This window comes from Chrysochloris asiatica, unplaced genomic scaffold (assembly GCF_000296735.1).
Source record: "Chrysochloris asiatica unplaced genomic scaffold, ChrAsi1.0 scaffold00003, whole genome shotgun sequence".
Lineage (NCBI taxonomy): Eukaryota > Metazoa > Chordata > Mammalia > Afrosoricida > Chrysochloridae > Chrysochloris > Chrysochloris asiatica.
Genome location: NW_006408521.1, coordinates 44,773,373 through 44,780,728, shown reverse-complemented (window position 1 = coordinate 44,780,728; position 7,356 = coordinate 44,773,373). Strand labels below are relative to the sequence as shown.

The 7,356-nt window shown below is 42.4% G+C and overlaps 1 protein-coding gene and 1 pseudogene across 1 annotated transcript in view; both read right to left on the bottom strand.

The window, feature by feature from the left end:
- ATRNL1 (attractin-like 1) overlaps window positions 1–7,356 on the bottom strand; it is an 827,041-nt gene that overhangs the window by 607,261 nt on the left and 212,424 nt on the right. The window lies entirely within an intron of this gene.
- LOC102832920 lies at window positions 1,445–1,945 on the bottom strand (annotated as a pseudogene).

Genomic DNA, 7,356 nt, shown 5'->3' with positions numbered 1-7,356 from the left:
GAAAATTGTGTTGTACCTAGAAAATATCTTAAAGTTTGTTCCTGTGAATCGTTGTGTCCTGTCCTTGAATTTCTCCTTGAAAAAAGTTAATAAAAGACTGGGGTAGAGATAGTTCTGTGTGCATTCTTGGCAGCAGGACTATCTGCCTGTCAGCTTGTATCCACTCTGGTCTCCGAGTGTTTCTTCCTCTCTCGCCACTCCAAACATCCTACCTAGAGTTAGTTGTGTGTGCAATGCCTGCCACCAAACAGTCTGGCAGATTGCATCAAACCTGTGTGTCTGTCTTCTTTGTGTCTGTTTTCTCTCTCTCTCTCTCTCTCTCTCTCTCTCTCTCTCTCTCTCTCTCTATCGTCGCCAGACACCCCACCTTCATGTACTCACCCCCTTGTCTAGGGCAAACCCCGACAGTGAGACTGTAAATCTTTCTGGGAGCACAAAGTCTCATCTTTCTCCCATGAAGTACCTGGTAGATTCAACTTCAGACCTTGTGGTGAGCAGCCCAACTCGTAAGCCATTACAGAGACCCTACATGCAACAGAATGAAACACTGCCTGGTCCTGGGACAACCTCACAATCATTGCTATGCCTGAGCCCATAGCTGCTTCCACTTTTTTTTTCTGGTCCTCCACCTTACCAAACCTGATATCTCTCTTCAGTGACTGGTCCGTCCTGTCAACATGACCAAGTATGAGAGACGAAGTCTGGCCATCGTGGCCTCCAAGGAGCACTCTGGCTGCACTTCCCCTAACACAGATCAGTGTGTTCTTTTGTCAGCCCATGGCACCTTCAATATTCACCTCCAACACTATAACTCAAATGCATCAATTTTTCTATTGTCTTCCTTATTCACTGTCCAACTTTCACATGCATATAAGGCTATGGAAAAAACCATGGTGCACCTTAGTTCTCAAATTGACATCTTTGCTCTTGAACACTTTTAAAGAGGTCTTGTGCAGCAGATTTGCCCAATGCAATACGTCTTTTTTTTTGGTTTCTTTTTTAATTGAAGGTGCCTTACTGGCCCTATCTCCAAACAAGTGGCTGGATCAGGGGAAAAGGGAAGGGAAACCAGCCGGTGCAGGGAAGGGTCTTCTCCACAACATTCCATTTATACACAGAACTAAACAGACAAGCATAGTCACTATGCAGTTAGAAGCTGGCAGCCTGGAATTGGGGGGGGAACGACTTGGTCTGTTTTCAACCCAAAAGGAATCAGAAGACCAAAAGCAGTTTGGGAAGGCCAGAACCATCAGGGGTGGAGAGAGGAGGAGGAAGGTCCAGGGGATGGGGGCTGTTTGGCAACTGGGGTGAAGGGATTACCCTCCCCCTGCTGGCATCCCGCCAGCCTCTCCGGTCTGGGGTCTGGCAGGAAGGGGGCAGCCTGCAGCCCCCGACAGGCAGGTCTGGGGCTGCCAGATGCTCCAGGCAGGGGGCTGGAGGGGGCTCACAAGGGCTTGCCCTCCAGGGAGATAACAGCGCTGCCCCCCAGTTTCTCGGCCAGGGTACAGCGGTCCTTGACCTCCTCATAGCAGTTTGCTTGTAATTCATGCTTGATCCCTGTCAGCTTCTTTTTGATGGCATCCTTGGAGCTAGCATAGATCATTTTGCTCTTAAGGGGTGCAGACTCGGGGGTCCAGAAGATAAAAACTAGATCCTCCTTCTTGCTCTCCTTGGTCTCTTAAGTTGCATCATAGAGGGCATAGTGGCAGTCCTTGTCTGGCAGCATCTTGACAAAAGTGGCATAGGGGTCATCGACAGTCTGGCCCACGTCACCCACCATGATCTCCCTGCCCTCCTCTAGGATGATGTTCTTCTTATCTTTGCTCAAGCAGAAGAGCACTGCCTTCTTGTGCTTCTTCACCTCCTCTGGCGTTGATGACTTGTGCACCTTCATGTCATTGAACACCTTGATAACACTATCAGAGATAGCCACACCACAGGCCATGTTTCCAGAAGCAAAAGGAGTAAGGCAAATAGAGCCAGAGAAGAGGAGAGCTGCTGCAGCTGCTGCCGGGATCCGACTGAACTGCAATACGTCTTTTGATTCCTTGACTGCTGCTTCCATGAGTGTTGATGGTTGATCCCGACAAAATTAAATCTTTGACAATTTCAATATTTTTTCCATTTATATGGATGTTGTTTATTGTTCCAGTGGTGAGGATTTTTGTTTTCTTTACATTGAGGTGTAATGCACACTGAAAGCAGTTGTCTTTGATCTTCATCACTAAACATTTTTAAGTCCTCTTCGCTTTCAGGAAGCAAGGCTGTATCATCTGCATATCGCAGGTTGTTAATGAGTCTTCCTCCAATTCTGATGCCACGCTTTTCTTAATATAATCCAGTTTCTTGGATTATTTGCTCAGCATACAGATTGAAAACGTATAGTGAAAGAATACAACCCTGGTGCACATCTTCCCTAATTTTAAACCATTCGATGTTCCACTGTTCAGTTCAAACAACTGCTTCTTGGTCTATGTACAGGTTCCTCATGAGCACAATTAGGTGTTCTGGAATACTCATACTTTGCAATACTGTCCATAGCTTGTCATGATCCACATACAATTGCACTATAATAGCTCCATATTTTAATGGTAAATCCATAATCTCATGCATTTGTCAAAAACCATAGACGTGTACAACACAAAGAATGATACTTAATGGGCATTTAATAATAATAATAATAATGTCTCAATATTGTTTCACCAATCATAGTGTGTATACTACCAAATGCCAGATGTAAGATGCTAATAATAAGAGAAGTGATGTGAGCATGTTGGGGAAGGAATGTGATAGGAAGGTACCATACGAGAACTCTCTGTGTAGTTTTTTGTAAGTTTTTGCCAAAAACTTCTCAAAAAAATATATTAAACCATTTTTTAAAAATACCTGACTAAAGGTCCTTCTGGAATCCTGGTATAGCACTATCGCCATCCATAAGCTGGCAGTTTAAACCCACCAAGCACTCCTCAGAAACCCTATACAGGGTCAATATGACTGGGAACTGACTCATGGACATTTAACTACAACAACAAAGCTCTTTCTACATATAAACCACGGCCACTGAGTGGATTCTGAGCATCGCAGTTGTTGTTCGACTCATAGTGATCTTGTATAGGGTTCCCGAGGAGTAGCTGGTGGGTTTAAACTATGACCTTGTGGTTAGTAGCCCAGTGCTTATCCTACAGCGCCACACCAGGACTCCTACGTTGAGTTTCTGAGACTGTAAATCTGTATGAGAGCAGAAAGCTTCATCTGTCTATCCTCGGTGAGTTTGGACGGCCCTCCGTGTGGTTAGCAGCCCAGTTCTTATCCTACAGTACCACACCAGGACTCCTAACTTGGGTTTCTGAGACTGTATATCCTTACGGGAGAAGAAATCTTCATGTGTCCATCCTCGGTGATTTATACGGCACTCCTTGTAGTCAGCAGTCCAGTGCTTACCCTACAGTATATGGTTAGCATTCTCTGCTCTCAATGCAAAAAACAAAAAACATTTTGAAAAATGGCAACCAATAGGAATTTAATGCTTTTGAAGTTATAAAAAAATAAATCTAAAGATAATTACCGAATCAAACACTTAATTTAAATTGAAATAACTAAAATTTTGGAGAATATTTTACACATGAATTATAGACTAAATAGTGATTAGTCTGAAATTTAGCATAGTTGGAACACAAATCAATGAGAAAGCTAATCAATCTCTATGTTGTTAGTGCTGTTGTTGTTGTTGTTGTTGTTAAGTGCCATCGAGTCGTGTCCGACCCATAGCGACCCTGTACAGGGTTTCCGAGGGTGTAAATCTTTACGGGAGTAGAAAGCCTGATCTTTCTCCCGCGGAGCAGCTGGTAGTTTCGAACCGCTGACCTTGAGGTTCGCAGCCCGATTCGTAACCACTACGCTACCAGAGCTCCTGTTAGTGCTGTTAAGAGCCACCAATTCGGTGCCGGGTCATAGCAACCATGTATAGGGTTTCAGAGGAGTGGCTGGTGAATTTGAACTGCTGACCTTGCTGTCCAGTGCTTTATCTTACAGCACCAAAATCCCACAGGGCCACACAAGAACTTCATTATCCCATCCCCCCAAGGCGGGGCAGGGAGATAACACACTATTAAGAATTGTTTTTGCTATGCAAAGAAACTTTCATTTTAATTAGTTAACTAACAAAAAAGTTGACAACAAAATTTGAAAATTAGAAGGTGAAATTGTATATGGCTCATAAGTATAATTCAGTGTTGTTGTTAAGTGCTGTCAAGTTGGTTTCAATTCATAGGGTTTCCCAGGAGCCGCTGGTGTATTTGAACCCATGACCTTGCAGTTAGCAGTTCAGGGCTTATCCTATACTTCCACAAGAGAACTTCATGACAGATACAGTTCCTGATTCATAAATTTTCGTAAAAATTCTCAATGAAATTCCTTTAATCTAAAAATACTGCATTGGTTTTAGTGTTGTGTGATGCTGGCTAGATTGACTTTTGTTAGCCTCAATTTCCAACACAGTAAAATCAGGATAATGTTAGTACCTATTTCACAGAACGGTTTTAAGAATTAAGTAAAAATGCTTCTTAGCCAGGAGCCAAACATTTCATTGGGCTCAATGCCAAGAAGATTGAAAGTCTCAGAAACCCTAGACAGGGTCCCTGTGAGTCAGAACTAACTCAATGACACTTCACAAAAATAATAATACTTAGTACCTATGATGCTAAGTATTGCCCTGGTGTGGCACTGTGGGTTAATGCGCTAGACTTCAAGGTCAGTTTGAACTGCAAAAGTTGGTGGTTCAAGCTCACCAGCTGCTCCTTGGAAACCCTACACAGGGTCATTATGGGTCGGAAACAACTTGATGGCACTTAACAACAACAACAATGATGCTAATAGGAGTCCTGGTGTGGCACTATGGATTAATGCTCCAGACTGCAAAGCCATTTGAACTGCAAAGTCAGCAGTGTGGAAACCCTATACAGGGTCCTTAGGGGTCAGAATCTACTCCAGAGCACTTTGCAACAACAACAATAAATGATGCTAATGATAATAACAAAAGAAGAGGGGAAACCATCAAAATAAAGAGAGGCTATTATATTTGCATCTGGTAAATCTCAAAGTAAGCAAGACACAAATGGAAATTATTTTTTAAAAAGAGTACACTTAAATATTTTCAGCGAGCACTTTTCTTAGAAATAAGTGTTACACTCTACAACACAGTCACGGTTCTGGGGTCCCCAGAAATGCATCAAACCGACACAGCAGGGTACCGCAGTAATTGATCTTACAGCACACATGCATTTGCAATGAGTTCACATTGATAAAATATCTACACAATACACCAGATGTATTTTCTACATTAAGCTGTTGAACCTTAACTGTAATTGATTTCTTCACAGAGGTTAAGGTGGAAGCTATTTATTTCATCCACTGATATTTCAAGATAAGTTTTAATAATAAATACAGAAGACAATCCAAAATTAATTGCCTAAATTTTTTTTCATTCTTTGGAATATGTATATTTCTTTTTGTAATACTTCTAATTAGTATATTCCACACCTAAGAAAATTAATTGGAGTCCTGATGTGGCACTGTGGGTAACTGAACATCAAGGTCAGCATTTCAAGCTCACCAGCTGCTTCATGGGAACCCTATACAGGGTTGCTATGGGTCAGAACCAATTCTATGGCATTTAACAACAAAAACAACACCTAAAATTAAGAATCTGCTCCTGATTATATGTTTTTAATTATGACAAGTCTATATCTATCAGAGCCTATGTGGCACTGTAAAATAAGCACTGGATTACTAGCCGCAAGATAGCGGGTTCCAACTTAGCAGCTGCTCCATGGAAACCCTATACAGGATGGCTCTGAGCCGGAACCGACTCTATGGCACTTAACAACAACAACATTCTGACCATCTAGGGAGGAAACCATTTGATTTCGTTTGCCTGACAACAATGTAATAAAATCAAGTAGGAACATATACTATGCTCGAATCTCCTTAGAGATAACCTTCAATGAGAACATCTTTGATCAGAAATCGGCAAAGGTTTTAGGAGGTGAGTGAAGATCAAAGAAACATCTGACCCTACACAACCCACTAATGTAACCCTGGCAATCACCCCTAATGGACCAGTCATGTAAGGTTATTTATATGGAAGTGCAGCAGCATGATGTCAAACAAAATGCTAAGGGAACAGTAACTACTCATGTCAGGGAATGCTAACTACTACAATAACTTTAAAATCACAGTAGTTTACGACAATCAAAGTTAGGTTCTAGCTGAAGGCACAGTCCAGTGTGGTGATGTGTGTGTGTGTGTGTACTTCAGGTGAGAAGCAGTGAAACTGGACAAAAGGGAGTTAGCAGAGGATTCATACCACAGCATCTGCCAAATGTCTCTCATCTACTCATACCTTCTCTCCCGCTTTATTTCTCAATGGGGGGCACAAATGTTTCTGCCAAGATTATTCAGTGTCAGAGAAAGAAGAACTAACTACTGAACTCTTTACAGTCTCACACTGGAACCGAATTTTATTAAATGGCAGATAATATCTAAGTTGCAAATATGTGCAGAATAGAGCAATGTGACAACACCATTTGTTGTGTTTTCTTTATACACGGTATTTCGTTAAAGTAAATCATCTTCATAGAAAGCACCACTCTGCCCATTAGTATTGCTATTAGTTCTTTTCCATTGTTGAGTACTAACTGTGTTTTGAGCCATGATCAGAGTGAGAATTTTTAGCACTCTGACCAGGTGAATTCCCGAGTTCCCTCTTCTTTGGTTGCCATTGCCCTCCCCTCAGTCTGTGGTGCTGCAGAATTAGCACAGAAATGCAAGGTCACTTTGAACAGCAACATCAGTGGTTCAAACTCACCAACTGCTCATTGGAAACCCTATACAGGGTCACTATGAGGTGGAATGACTCAATGGCCCTTAACACCAACCATAGCTGCCATTCCCATCCCCTCAGTCTATACCAAAAGGAATACCTGCTGATCAGTTTCCCCAGTTTGGGTGAGAAGGCTCCACATTTTCTGGGGTCTCCTGGGGTTTCACATGCTACTGAGAATGGATAGTAGGCCTCCATCAACTGACTAACCACCCTTGTTATTGTTGTTGTTATGTGCCGTGGAGTCAGTTCCAACTCATAGCGGCCCTGTACAGGGTTCCCAAGGCTGTAAATCTTTACGGGAGCAGAAAGCCTCATCTTTCTCCCGCGGAACAGCTGGTAGTTTCGAACTGCTGACCCTGCGGTTTGCAGCCTGATTTGTAACCACTACACTACCATATTTCTCCATAATTCTCCTGGCTTCATTGTTAGAATCTGAAACAAAAATTCCAATCATCTGATGCCTTCTTGCTTTG